Here is a 15706-nt window from a genome sequence, read left to right as displayed (position 1 = left end):
AGCATTTTGTATTTACTCTTAAGAAAAAAATGTAACGGGGGGGGGGGGGGGGGGGGGGGGGGGGGGAGACTTGAAGGGAAAGGATACAAACTCCTAACCTCTGAAGCAAATGATTGCCAGGATACATCCAAGTCTCAGACATTCTGGGTTAGTTTCAGACCTCAGAGAGTACACAAAAATTAATAAGGAACCATGCACATATTTTTGTTGTTCCAATGTATATTGACTACAGTAATTAGATGTTTTCTATTTAGGTCTGGGAATCTAGTACGCAGTCTGGTGTCATGTGCCCAAGGACATTTCCTGGGACGCTGGTTTACACTGGCATTTCTGGGCTATACTCTGAGTCTACAAGGTAGATGCTGGGCCTAGAAACCTGCATTTATGGTTTGTTTCCTAGATAACTATGATACAGTCTTTAAGAAGTACTGACTTACAGAATGGGCCATATGCAAGGATTTTCTAGGAAAGAGAAATGATATTAAAGGAATATAGATTAGGATTTATGAGGATATTAGTAATAGGAAAAACAAGCTTAAGGCTTTGAGTTCAAAAGATTTTATTGTCATGATTAAATTGGCCAGAAATCTGGTTTGATTTCTCAAGATCTTGCAATTGTCTTCATATCAGCTTGAGCTTCCAGCACATAATTGTTTGAAAACCATGCATAAAGTATTTTTAATTATGAAGGAAAGCATACACAGTCAGTTTGGGATCTTTATGCAAATTATTTTATGTATTTGAGCCTGTTTTCTGAGTGACCTACTAATAGTTTGATATTGTATCTTCATCAGATGGGCAGGCAGGGGATGGGAGAGGTAGAAAGGTGAGAGGGGCTAACCGGAACAAGAAAGAAAACTCCCAATCCTATAATTATAGGAGTAATAAGAGTAGATGAGTAATAAAGACTAATTTCATGGTAGTTTCCTAATGTTTACATATTATGATGACTCCTAGTATGTTGTATATCCCCACACATACCATTTGTAGTGGCTCATTGTAACTTTATTACAGTGTTTATGCTATGTGGGAAGATTTCAAAGGACTCTCCATACATAAGGAGTGGCTATTAAAAATACCTTTTCACGGCTGTTTTTCTCAAAACATTCATTGAGCAATAAATCTTTGTCTCATTCCTTTTTCCTGGCAATTTTCCTTTGTTACTTGGGTATTGTTTGAGAGGGAGAAACTCATCTTGCCTCTTCAAGATAGTATAATATTATTCAGTATGCTTTGAGCTGTATGAAATGGAAAATTCTAATTCAAAATGGCTTAAGGAAATCTATTTTGTCATCATACAAAATCATTTTGGAGAGTTGGTTTATTTTGTGGCTCATGAAGAACTCAGGTTATTTCCATGTTCCTGCATAACCAGCCTCTTTGTGCTGGCTAGCTTCTCTCAGGATCATATGATGTTACATCATGTCCTTGCACAACCAGTGCATGTCAGAAGAGGCAGAAGAAGCCTTGTTTCTTCTTCGGTTCTTTTTAAGAGCTATGATGATACTTTCCCAGCTATTTTCTGCTACTTTCCATCACATCTCATTGCTTCAAAGTAATCACGAGCAAGGACAATGGGACCTTCAACAATTATGTCATATGAAGCAAGATTTACCTGAGCTACTTATGGGGGCATAGACACCTGAATAAAAGTAGACCTTCCTATAATTATCTGTTCCAACTAGTCTGGGTAAAATAATATTCAGTAGGGAGTCTTAAGTTTATTCATTGAATCATCTTGCATGATGTGCTACCTCAAGACATATGAACTAGGGGCATGGTTTAAGTAGAGATCCTGCTTGGCAAGTTTGAGGTTCTGAGTTCAAGCTCCAGTAATATTAAAATAACTTTTGAAAAGGATATGGTTATGGCTTAAGTTGTAGTTCCTGTTTAGCAAATGCAAGGGGGAAAAAAGGGACATATTAAATCAAGAGGAATAAATTATAAAATCGGGGCGGGACAGGTTTAGGGAAGAAGTAAGAGAGATTAGAAAAGAAAGCAAGCAAAGAAAGCCAAATTTGTTTTAGTCTCAGTGCCTCTTCCCTATTCATTGTTATTGTTTTTTTATTACCCAATTATATAATGTTTATTTCAATCACCTATTACATGCAGTAATTTTTCAAAAAGAATAAAATTCAGTTTATTCTATTAGGTCATGAAAGAAAATTATTGGACAAATGAAAGGCACACGTTAGATCTTCCTCAAAATATATAGACTCCAGTGGCAGACATTATCAAGGATTGAGCATCTAATGACTTAGCTATCTTTTTTTATTCTGATAAGTGAAGTCTAAGTATTTCTAGACATTTCTAAAAATAAAGAGGATGTATTTATATTTTCTTCAATGAAGGAAAGAGTGAGTGATCAAAATAAAAGGAGTTGGGTATTATATACTAATTGGCATTAACTCTTATAGATACTCTAATATACCTTTTTCTTCCGAGACTGGAAGATAAGAGTTACTACCTTAGTGATGAGCTATTAAACACATATAAGGATCAACTAATTTCCTTGTCATTTATGCTAGTTCAAACAAATTAGCTATGGTACTTCATAAAACATATTTCATGCCAATAATACTTTTGATGTAATAGAAGGTCCTCTGAGCCAATATGGCTGTCATCTTTAAGCCAAACACCCTGGCTCCCAAACCTTTATTCTGTCTTGTAACCACTGGATACTTTCAATGCAAAATTGCCTGGCTGCTGGGCCCCAGAGCCATTGGTGGTGTGTCCTGCCCATGGCATCATGCTGACCACTTTCTCCATCTCCATTTGTCTTATCCCCTGCTGATACCTACCCTAAATTGGTACTTCTGATCATTTTATCTGTCCCTTGAATCCATCTATTTCTCTCTGTCTCCACCACTAAGTCCCTTGTCTAAACTGCCATGTCTCTCACACTTCCCCCAAAGCCTCCTCTTCAGTTGCACTGGCTGGTGGCATTCTGGTTCTCCTCCAGTCCACAGTGTACAGGTCCTGACGCCAGGGGACTTTGAAAACAGTCTCATTATGTGATTCCCTTGCTTTAAAAAAAAAAAAAACACAAAACTTCAAAGGCAGCTTCCCTATTGCTGTTACGATAAAACCCTGGGTAAGATCTCCCAGGACTGGTTCTATGAACCAACCCCTTTCAGAACATGTATGATCATTAGTGTCCCCCCTACAGTGTGACCTAGAGTAGCTACTCAGGAATATTTATTGAACTGAAGCATGAACAATCTCATGAATAAACTCTTGACTATTGCCCAAACATCTCCTTTTTCCAGTTCATTTTCTTGTTTCCGGATGGCTGCTCTCAGCCCCTGCCTGCCAAAGGTTCACTTATTCTAGTTTCAGCTCTCATGCCTCAGCTTACAAGAATCCTTCCTGTTTCGTGTGACCTGTTGCTTCCTGAGTTCCCAGAGCCTTTTCTATTTCTCACTTTTTGCCTATATCGCTTTCCACCTGTGAGGCACTTAGGTTTGCCAGGTGGATCTCTCATTCCTTCTAGATCAAAATCTCCCAGGGATGGGGCTTCTATCTCCCTTGTTTCTTACCTATAAGATGTAAACACATCTCTAGTTGAGCAGTGCAGGTGTGTTCTATTTGGTGATATTACCCCTAAAATATTTCTCTTTTAAAAATCTGAACGTTTATTAAAAGGGGTGATTTTGCTTGAAAAATTCAGATATCCTTGCTAACAATTGTCTGGAATTGAGTGCACAGGAGCCACACTGTGCCCAGGATGTGCCTTCTCCACTTACCATGGTTTTCCACTGTCCTTTTTGTCCCTTTTGCTTCCCATCCACCAAGCTATGGTATAGGCATTTGAGTTTTAATCTCCACCCTACCTGTCTGCTTATCCCCTAAAGAATTACACACTATTTGTTGAATAAACAGAAGTGGGCTGGGTGGGTTTCTTTCCTGACTGGTTCTTTTGGCTTTTCCCTCCTCTCATTGGAGGTTATCATTTTTGATAGGATGGTTCCTGGAAGAAGTAGGAGGTACTGTTTCCAGGCCTATTTATGCTTAAAGGGCAGGGAAAAAGGTTTTTTTTTTTTTTTTAAAGACTAAGAATGAGATTCTCAAATGACCTTCTTAAGCTATTTTTGGCAAAGCTAAAGGAAAATCTATTTAAAGGGATATTGCAAAGAGGACACCACACATTTTAGAGCAAACAGGCAACTTAGCACTTTAAATTAATGGAAATGCAAAAGAAGAAATCAGAGCTCAGTCCTTGCTTAGCCTTCCTGCCAGACCTCTCTTAACTTTCAGCACAAGAATTTTTCTGGTCTGTGGTTTTCTAGACTTAAGGGTTAGGAGAAAGAAAGATGCAAATTCAGTCTAAACTTTTTTTGCTTAAAAAAAATCATCCGAATTTCTGAATTCAAGGAACTGCATCTTTCCTAACCCATGGACTGCCTGTTCTCTAGGGGAAATGCCTGACTTCAAGCTGTTAGTCCTCTGCTGTCTCTGAGCTTCTTTGATTTGGGCCTCTTGTTTGTTTTGAGTTGTTTCACTTCTGTTTGGATTTCTTTTTCAATGACTTTCCTGTTTTCATATTGCACTCTTCCTCTTTTGAACTCAAGGAGTCACCCATGGAGTTCCCTCTGACATTCTAGAAGGAAGACACTATTCTTTTCCCTTCTTAATTGTTGCCCCTGTTTATTTTTTTATTTTTATTTTTTATAAAAGTGAGAGTATTAACAAACTGAATGTGCCTTATTTCCTTCTTTGCAAAGCCAGGATTTCTCCTGTGTTGGCTCTGAGAGCAGAGTCATTACATTAAATGTCTCTCTTCAGGGACACTGGCATCCTCTTTTGCTGAACCCTCTCTGCATTGTACAAGAAGTGTTATCTATGATACTTCTTTTCTCACCAGTTCTTCACAATTGTAAATCAAATGCCAGGCAGGACTTCAGATATTTGTGATTCAGGTCAGGACTGAGAGTACAGTGGTTAAGGGAGAACATTCTGGGTCCATACTGTCAAATTTTTTTTTTAACCTTGTCTCTCTTGTAACTTTGTTTCAATTTCTCCCCCATTTCATGAGTCTTACCTGGGGTTTTGCTAAGCAAATGTCACTGAGCTACATCCTCATCCCGAATTCTCTTCTTTATGCCCAGATTTCTTTATCTGGAAAAAGAGGTGATAATACTTACATCAGAAAAATTTTAATTAGCACACTATTTTTTTCTTGCTTCTCCTGCCTTTATGTCAGCTACTACTCTGGCCTTTTTAGCTAACTTTGTACAAGTATAAGCTAATAACACACAACCTCTTGACCCATCACAAGCCCCAAACCCTAACTCAGGAAGGCATGGCACAAAAAGCATCCATATCCCTGTAGCGTGAATACCAGGGATGGTAAAATACCAGAAAGAGAAAACTGAGGCCCAATGGGAATTAAAGCTCCTTTTAAGATAGGTCACAGAGATTAAGCAGGGTTTGGTTTTTCATGCCACATGGTGACTTGCTTCTCTACCCAGTTCCTCCTTTGAATTCCCTAGTAGTGTCATTTAAGCCTGTATTTACTTCAGTCTCATCCTTTTGGGAAACTTAAAGTAAGACAATACAGTACCTGCCCTCTTAGAATTTTGAGAATTTATATCCATAGAAATAAAGCTCTAGAAGAATGTCAAGCATTCAGTATACCCTCTGTAAATGTTTGCTCTTGCAATCTGCTTGAGAGATTGGGAGAAAGAAGAGAGAAAATTGTGGAACTGTTCCTTAAGGTGAGGGAAGATGGAGCAGCGATTGAAGCAATGAAAGAACAAGTCATTGTCACTGACTGGACTGGGCTTCATTCATAATTATGCTATTGATAAGCAAAACTTCTTGGGCTAGATGCTGAAAATATAACTCCTCCGCTGAATAGATTCTGTATGTTCTTGTGTTCATGTTTGCTTTTCATGTGTTTTCTTGGCAGTTTGTGTGTGTTTGGCTTAAAGGGCTGAGCATCTCATCTTTCCTAGCAAAAGATGAGCTACACAGTGCCAGCTGGGAGAAGGAGCTATTCCTGTCTGGTTTCAGGTCCCACTTTATACCTATCCTCCTCACACTTCCTGGTGAGGATTCAGGGCTCTCAACGGTTCAGTCCCTTCAAATAAGAGCAAACTGAGTGTGGCTGACTTCCTACTAGAGGGTGGCTCTTCCTGCCCCTCCCTGTTCCCCTTCTGCTTCTTGGTGTTGTAAGGCTGATTTAATCTCCAAGGCAGCTGTCTTTGCTGCAGTTTAATAACTCTTAATTTCCTGCAAGGGGGGAGAAGGGGGCATGTTATATCATAAAGACATCTTAGTCTGCATGGAAATTAGTCTGGAAATTTCCACTCACCTTGGGAATCTTTGAAATGTTTCTCTTTGTGGGAGACTTTCCTTCCGTTTGACTCGTTTTGCTGCCCTCTCAGATGCCTTCCTCGATCAAACATAACCATTCACTGTGAAAACCATCTTCTCTGTCACTCTAATTTGTCCTTGATTTCCATTTTGAGTTGCTAAACTCTTAACCCACACTATCACTATAGGAGAGTTATGTATTGAAAGAGCATCAGACACATCCATCCCAAGGGACCACGCAGAAGCAGGCAGGAACAGGAGAAAGATTATTATAAGGTTTATTAGAGGAGCCATATTTCCCCCAAGAGGGAACACATGGCCTCTGTAACCATCCAGGTAGCAGGAGGGTCTGAGGGAGTTTAGGTGGGTCTGGGAGGAGAGAGGGAGGGGCCAGCTATATGGAGGGAACTTCAGGAAGGGGGGGGGACATGGCAGGAGGCCCAGTGCTGGGTGGAGCTGAGGACCAAAGGTGAGCATAATACTAACATGTATATGTTCAACTTCATTCTGTCTTGGTATAGATACTTTTCCCCTTTTTTACTTTAACTCATCCAAGAGTTGGAATAAGTGTTCAGTGCTTTACCATATGTATAAGAATATTTTTCTTTAAGCATCTTAACATCCTGATTGGTGCTTCTAATCTGCTATTGTATAAACATATAGTATGAAACATTTTTCTTGATTGTGTTTAGTAAGTGGTAGAGAAACTCAAAATATTTGATCTTATTGATATGCTGCAAGGAGGTCATCCTGTGTACTTGAAGGGACATAGTATTAGTTAGAATAAAATACCTAGTTTCATAAAGTCAGAACTCCAAGGAGAAAATGGGTACCCCAGATTTTAAAAAAAGGAGTTGCTATATTAGTGTTTTGCTTGTGAGAAACAATATTAACTTAATTTAAAAAAATAGAAAATTTATTGAAAGATTTCAGAGTAAAGATTTCCCAAAATAAAGTTGAACCATCAGACATTGCAGAGCTATGTTCAGGGTTTTCGGGGTGCTTGGCATCCTTCTACATTTTCTTGGGCAATTGCTTCTTCCTAGTTTATCATCTCAGATCTTGCTTCCTATTACAGTGAGAAAATAGAAGAGAACTTCTCTAAGCTACTACCATCATATATATACCCCTGTTTATGTTTCTACCATCCTTTCCATGAAGGAAAGGAATGAATGGCCAATGTTCTTTCCTAAAGGCAGGTCTTCTTTTCCTCTCCTGGAGCTCTAGCAAATCAATTTCAGTTACATCCACTTACTTCCCTGTCTTACTTTTCTGTCTCTGATATTATTAAAACATACTATCCCTTGAAAACCAAGAAAATAACTATAAAGAACCTGTCCAAGCTCTGCCTGCCCTTCTAGATACCACTTCATTTCTCTGTGCCCGTCTCCTTAGAACTTTCTGAATAGTTGTCTCTATTTGCCATTCCCAGTCCTCTTTTCTGTTCATTATCTCTTGAACCTACTCAGGCTTTTCTTCTCACTACTTCACTGAAAGTCCTCATGCTAGTGTTGTTCATGATTTCACGTTGTTAAATCAACTTTAGACTTCTCTTCCCATGATTGTTCTGAAGGACTTAACACAGTCTCTCCTGTCTTGAAATGTCCTTCATTCAGCTTGAAATGTCCTTCATTCAGCTTCTGGGAGATTGTACCTACTTGGGTTTCCTACTGTCCCCTTTACTGCTGTGGCCACAATTCAGGCTTTCAGTCCTAAGACTTAAGACCCAAATTTCCTTCCTTCTGCTCTTCTCCTAGCTAGTAAGGCCTCCCTCAATTCAAATATTGCAACTGCCCCCCCATATTCCTTACCCATCAATGTTGCTCCCCCCCATAGCACATGTCACCACCAACTGTACTCTATATTTATCTTACTTCATTACTTGTCATTGCATTCTCCCTGAACTGGAGTTCAGTAAGTTTGCGATATTTGTCTGCTCTGAAATAATATATCATTTGTGCCTAAGATAGTCTTTTTTTTTTGCATGTAGTAGTCACTTATTGATCATTTCTTGAATATATGAATGAGAGTGGAAAAATTTCAGAGAACTCATTGGTGATCCCTTGGAGTACTGACTTTGCAAGTCATGCCTCTAGCCTCTTCTGTTTTCCTGCGACTTGACTGCAAGTAACATTCATAGTACACAGGGTTGTAATAGCCATTGTAACACCCATTGCTATTGAAGGTAGTATGAGATTCTTTGTGCACATTCTTGTAGGACCATATGTAATGAGAGAAAGGAAGCCAACTGAAAACTTCCCAGGAAAAAAATTACTCAAAAGATGCTAGGCATGTAAAAATATCAGGTATTCACAAGATTCATGTTTGCTGAAGTACATTCCTTTGCTGTAGAGAAGCCCTGTTTCACATTAGAAGTTTCAGGCCTTGGCATAAATATTAAAAATGCTTGTAAAACTCTTATCATGAATCATTTTGTAGGATATAGGAGCATCATAATAACAGATACAAGCACAGCATTCACATATTTCTCTTATTCTTTGTTGCACAGCCTAGCTCCCCAGAATACTTAATTCTGTTTTTTTTTAAGAGTTAGCATTTCACGAAGGCCTGGCCTTCCTTTGCCTGCGTGTATTATCTTTGAGCAGTTGTACAAAGAAGTTTCTGTCATTTTATGAGTACAGTGCATCTTGGTCAATGTCTACCCTTTTATAATTCTCTACCATCTCTCCCAACCCCACCTATCCCCTCCACTTCCCTAGTTCTACTTCATCTCTCTCTCTCTCTCTCTCTCTCTATTTATCTATCTATCTACTAATTGTTATTACATCTTTCTTTACTGTGTATCTGCACTGTACCTGAATGCAGGATGTATCATGAAAGCAGATTTGAAGTGAAGGTATTAGTTCAGTTAAGTCCCCAGAACTTGGCATGCTTATGTTTTCTTAAGATGGGGTTGCCCATGGCTAGACATTCAGATTTTCTCATTTTCTATATTGCCATTTTGTACTTTAAAATTGTACTTCTGAATGGAACTATTTCCATGCCACATAGCTCTGAGCTTCCCTTCCTAAATGGTTGCCTGACCTACAATGCCATCCTCCCCAGCTCTAGTCAGATGATTAATAAACAAAGAACAGTGAAAAAACTGTAACTTGCCTCTTCCTTGTCATAGCATTAGTGTATTGTGATTCTTGACATAAATAGGTACATCCAAAATTGTTTTAATTATGGTTAAATCTGGTCTGACTCAATTGAAACTTCCAGTAAACCTTATATAAATGTCTGAATGTTTTCTGCCTCTTCAGATGCTCCTTTTGGAGGATGGGGAGAGGTCAGAAACTAAATTACTAATAAATTAGTTAAATTCCTAATAAACTAGTAAAGGATACAAAATTGTGTCTTACTTTAAAGGAAAGTTCCAAGTGAGATACTTTCAGCAGTAAAAAATCACATGTTGGTTGCTGTAAATCATGTGCATCTCTGATAAAGAACTGACTTGAGATTATGAAATGGTACCACTTAGGCAGCAGCATCATTCATTTCAGCACTTGATTAGGAATAAGACCTAGCTTAGCCATCTATGCTAGTTATTTATTTCTATGTAAAGTATTGGTCTAACAGGTAGATGTTCTCATCCTGTATTTTTTACTCATTTTATGTATAACCCTAAGCTAGTTTATCAAGCCTACAGTTTCTTCAGCTATAAAAAGAAAGGTATGATTTGTTTGTTTTTGCTAGTACTGGGGCTTGAACTCAGGGACTGGGTACTGTCCCTTAAGATTTTTGTCCAAGACAAAAAACTACTTGAGCCACAGTTCTACTACCAGCTTTAGAGATGAGAATCTCAAGGACTAACCTACCTGGGCTGGCTTTGAACCTTGATCCTCAGATCTCACTCTCCTAAATATTAAGATAACAGTTATGGGCTACTGGAGCCTGGCTCTGTTTTTGTTTTTAATTTAAAAATATGTGCACACATGCATGCACGCATGCATGCGCGCACTCACGAACACACACACACACACTAAAGTCAAGGAAAACAGTTTACAAAGTAGCCACTGATATTCTAATTTGGGTTTTCTTCTCTTGGCTTCTTTATTTTTGAATTTTTGTGTAAAATAACCATGTGTGTTATTTAAAAAGTTATAATTATTTTTAATGAGAGGAGTAGACTTAGACTCTGAGCCCCTTTTAACTTGAGAGACATGTATGACTTTATGCAGCAGGATTGGGTGGGACAGGGACAGGACAGGACAGGACAATCTCTGGCTATTCTAAGACAGAATCATTTTTGTCTGCTTTTGCCCCTGTCTTTTGTCGGCTTCTCTGCCCATTTGCATCTTTTCTAGGGAGTGGATAGCCGAGACAAAGAGCATACATTTTAGCAGTGCCAAAAATGGTAAAATATTATAACATGGAAAAGTTTTGTATTTGGTTTTCATCTTAGCTAGTTTTTCATCTTCATATATTTTACTGATTTCCTGAGACATGAATTAGATGTGAAGTTTATCTTTGAATAGAACTAGTTTTAAAGAAAAGACAAAAAAACCTACATGAAACTACATGACTTCTTCCTTCTGTTTCTGCCTTATTTCTATCTATTAATTTACCAGTCCTGTAATAATATGCAGGCTCTTCATCTACCCTAGACCTTTCTTCTTTTTCTTCAACTCTCTCTTAGCTTATATGCTACCCTACCTTTCTGTATTTACCTTTCCATCCTCAACTGTTAGAGAAGGGGTTGGTATACTATACTACTAGCTTTTGAACAATCTACATGCTAAGAATAGCTTTTTGACATTTTTAAATAATTGAAAAAATCCAAAGAACAATTATATATCATGACACATGAAAATTATATGAAATTCAGATTTTAGTGTTTTCCCATTATCTATGGTACCCATTGAGGTACAGTAGCTGATTGAAAAGTTGAAAGTAGAAGCATTCTGGCCTGTAAGACTAAATATTTACCATCTAGCTCCTAAGGGAAAACCTGCCAGAACTCTTGTGCAAAAGACTCTTTTTGGGGAGGGGGGCTGGGAAGGTGGCTCAGTGGTAGAGCGCTTGCCTTGCATGCTTGAGGCCCTGGGTTCCATTCCTCAGCACCACATAAGCAAAAATTTGAAAAAAAAGCCGGAAGTGGTGCTGGGCTCAAGTGGTAGAGCGCTAGCCTTGAGCTGAAGAGCTGAGGGACAGCCCCTAGGCCCAGAGTTCAAGCCCCATGACCGCCCCCCCCCCACCAAAAAAAAGACTCTTTTTTTTCATTGGAAGCCTTGGGATAAGATCTGCCCAGATGTACATATTGACAAGTTATAATATTCACAATTTATGTGAATGACAGATACACAATGGTATATATAAAAATGAACACCATTCCCTGTTAAGAAGAAAGAACTCATAGCTCAGAAAAGAGCATACATGTCCACAAGTAAGCTACAGGGCTGTGCTGGGTGCCAGGGCCTATGAGTGAATTATAGGCTATGAGGACTTGGGCCTTGGGTTCCTGTCTGCTGTAGAAGGCAGGAAGGAGAAAGGTTAGTAGATAGTGGCTAACCAAGCCTGGGTGGCCTGAAGCTACATTCTTCCCATGTTGGTTACTATTTTTTTGTGTATGTGTGTGTGTGTGTGGTTTGTGGGGGCTTGAACTCTGGGCCTGGGCTCTGTCCCTCAGCTGTTCAGCTCAAGGTGAGCACTTGAGCCACAGCGCCACTTCTGGTTTTCTGGTGGTTAATTGGAGATGAATCTCATGGAGTTTCTTGCCTGGGCTGGCTTTGCACCGCGATCCTCAGATTCCAGCCTCCTGAGTAGCTAGGATTACAAGTGTAAGCCACTGGTGCCTGGCTGTTGGTTAGTTTTATAACACTAGAATTGTTCTGGTTGTTATCAAGAATATTATTTTAATAATTGTGCTATTAGAGTTTCAGTTGCACATAATTATTGTTCTTTTATTAGCTCAACATGCTACAGAGCTACATAAGAAAATTTATATACAGTGATTGTAATTTATTATCAAAAAAGAGTCACTAATTGATTATTTCTGTGGAAGAACAAATAGACTTTTAAATTAAAACTGCAATTTTTTTTTGCTTTGAGTTATTTAAAAAAATATTTTCCAGGGCAAGTACTGGTGGCTCTCGTGTGTGTGTGTGTGTGTGTGTGTGTGTGTGTGTGTGCGCGTGCGCGCACGCGTCATACACATACAGAGACATAAACATATAACAGACATATTTTTATTGTGGAGTAATAGCTAGATAGAGTATAACTAATGCCCCAGGCAATGCTCTAAGTTCTTTTAATGCATAAAGTATGTGGGAGTCGATAATTACCACTTAGCCTGAACTGGAAAAGATGGAAGCTGGTTAGGTTTGATAGGCTGTAGGGGTTAAAGTGGAGGTTGGTAGACTACATTGCAGGCCAAGAATTAGAACAGCTTGGCTGAAGGCCTAAGGAAGAAAAAGAACCAAGGAACTGAAAAGGTTACAACTCTTTATAAAACTCATAGGGCTAATGTTGAGCCACCCAGAGAGATCTGACAAACACCTAGCAGCTAGCCTCATCGGCCAGGCCTGAGCCTTGACGGGTCTCATTTATCTGAAAATGTAAAAGCTCGTACATTTTGCCATCATCCTCCATAAAATAGCCTATTGACTTCTCAGGGGCCAAGCAGAAGCAGATACAATTCTCAAAGGGCTTACTTCTCCTGGATATATGGTGCTACTTTCTCTTGCTTACAAAAGTGATAAGGTCCTGCCAATATCTTTGTAGAAAGAGTCTTTAGAGAATCAGTTTGAAAGTTCTGAGCAGTATTGTCAAAGAGAGTCTCATCTCAGTATTTGAGAGGCTGAGGCAGAAGGATTTTGAGTTTGAATCCAGTCTAGGCTACGTAGAGAGATATTGAAACAAAAAACAAACAAGGAGTCTCTTCCTGCTTCTGGATCTGTACAGCCCTCTGCATTACCTTGAAAGCCTCTTAGTAATAAGGAGGGGACCAGCACTGTTGGTGCTTAGGCTTTTGTCTTCTGGGGTGCAGGTTGAGAGGGCACCCGCCCCTCTCCCCAGTTCCCTGTAAGACCTGATCACCTCTCACCTCTGCTACCTGCCTTTAAAGGTCAGTCCGTCTTGGCTTGTCTTCTCATGTGTTGTACTACTAGTGAAAGGAACCAACAACACATTTCCCTACACAAAATGAATGTACTGGAAGACTGGAGGAAGTGAGCAGCCTACCTAATGGAGAGAGAGAAGGGAAAATCTTAACAATGGTTAAGTTCTTGCATTACCTAGCCAATAATATTGGACTGAGGCTATACTTAGCTGGGGGTTTGCTTACCTCACATGTGAGAAGCCCTGATTTCAACCTTAGTACTCAGCAGGTGGAGTAATAAGGAAGTACCTTTAGCTGTAAATAAAGTAGGTCTGAACAAGATGATATATTGTCATATCTCAGCTTAGATTAGGCAAGAGAGATACTTGAAAGGAGAACTTAAGGAGACAGTACCCTACAATGAACTTGACAGTGAGGGTCCCCTGAGTGTCTCTCTTGCCTTGGCCAAACCCACACCCTAGCTATGTTTAAGTTCACATCTTGGATCATTTTGTCAGCATTTAGACCTGAGTTTCTTCCTCTTGTTCTCTCAGTTGTGGACAGTGGTTGATAGTGATTGAGTATGGGTTATTCAGTCTGTCCTTGGTTTGCTATTTCAGGCCACAACTGGAATTTTTGTAGCAATGAACAGGAAAAAGGGTTAAAGATAAAGAATTTTGATTTAGACAACTTTTTAGGAATGCATCTGTTGCAGCTTTGCATGGATAATCGAAAATTTGCCCTCCCCCCATTCCATTAACATCAATAATGGAAAGCTGGCTCTGTGTAGGACTGTGGCAAAATAGTAACAGGTGGGTTAGATTTGCTTAAAACTGGAAAGGCAACTTTGGAGCTGTTCTTAGCATGCATGCTGAGTTCTTCAGTGCTTTGTTGACAGCTGAATGGTGAGGCCTGGGCCTGTGGAGAGGAGCCACTGACATTGCATAGCATTTTTGTGTCAAAGAACCAGTCTTTTGCAGCATGCACATGACCTCCTGCACGTGATCTGCAAAAGCAGAGCCTAAAAGTAATTTCCAGCTGCCTTGGATAAGAATACTAGAAAATATTTAGATTATTAATTTCTTTTTTTTTTAATTTTATTGTAAAGAGAGTTTACAGTTACATGAGTAAGGCAATGAGTACATTAATTATCGGTCATTGTTACCCCTTCCCTTCCTTGTGGTCCTACTATTCTTGCCCTCCCCACCTGTCCCACTTCTCCCCCCACAACCCATTTCCCCCCTCCACCTAAAGTTGTAAAGTTCGTTTCCAATATACTGTCCTGTGGGTATCCTTGTTGCGAAGGGTCATCCATTTCTTTGGTACTGGGTTACTTAATATGATTTTTTCCAAGTTAATTTCCTTTTTGGGGGGGGTCTGGCTTTTTTCTTTTTGCCTATGTGGTGCTGAGGAATCGAACCCAGGGCCTCATGCATGCAAGGCAAGTACTCTACCACTGATCCACCTTCACAGCCCCCAAGTTAATTTCTTAATGTATCACAGGCTTAATTTTTTTCTTTGATCTCATACCACAAGTCCAAACACCTTTTCTTCCCTCCTTTAACTTGCATTTTGTTGGGATTCCAAATTGAGAATCTGTAGCCTGAAAACGCAAAATCTGAAATTCTCCCAAATTTGACCTTTTGAACGTCAACATGACACAAGTGATTTCATAGGATAGATTTCATAGGATAGATGACACTCAGAATGCAAGCACACCAAAAATATTGTCTAAACTTACCTTCAAGCTCTGTGTAAAAATTTTATATGAAACATAGATTTCAAATTGAGACTGAGATCTCCTTACAGAGAGATGCCATTGCATATTATACAAATATTCCTAAGTCTAAAACCAAAATCAGAAGCATTTCTCATCCCAAGCATTTTGGATAAGGAGTACTTATGTATCCCTTATATGCTCCAAGAAGCGTAACCACATATGAAGGGAAACAATGAAATAAGGGAAGCACAAAGGATCAGTATAGTAGTTGACCATCAAACAAATTAGGTGGAATAAGTCTATGGAAAGAAATCGACTAGATCCTGATCTTTTGTGAAGCAAGCACTTCATCCTTTGCAGCCTGCTAGAGACTTAGATCCTCATTTTCCTACTCTGTCTTTATCCTCCCTGGCATGTCTGAAAACACCTTTCATCCTTCACTTTAGCCTTTGCTACCAGGCTAACTCTTGGTCTTCACACTTAGCACAGGAGAAAGGCAGACAGATCACTCAGGAAGCTGGGTTTGCCATTTTGGAGTTACCAGTGCTGTGCATTTATATGATATCACATAAGTGTTTAGAAGCACCTATTTTTTTATTTTAGTTTTCTTTCTTTTTTTTTTTTTT

The 15706-nt window shown here is 39.3% G+C and overlaps 1 protein-coding gene across 4 annotated transcripts in view; it reads left to right on the top strand.

Annotated features, from left to right (window-relative positions):
* Arhgap26 (Rho GTPase activating protein 26) overlaps positions 1-15706 on the top strand; it is a 462007-nt gene that overhangs the window by 286674 nt on the left and 159627 nt on the right. The gene's annotated exons all lie outside the window — the stretch shown is intronic.

Source organism: Dipodomys ordii, unplaced genomic scaffold (assembly GCF_000151885.1).
Source record: "Dipodomys ordii isolate 6190 unplaced genomic scaffold, Dord_2.0 Scaffold50, whole genome shotgun sequence".
Classification (NCBI taxonomy): Eukaryota; Metazoa; Chordata; class Mammalia; order Rodentia; family Heteromyidae; genus Dipodomys; species Dipodomys ordii.
This window is presented reverse-complemented; position numbering and strand designations above follow the sequence as displayed.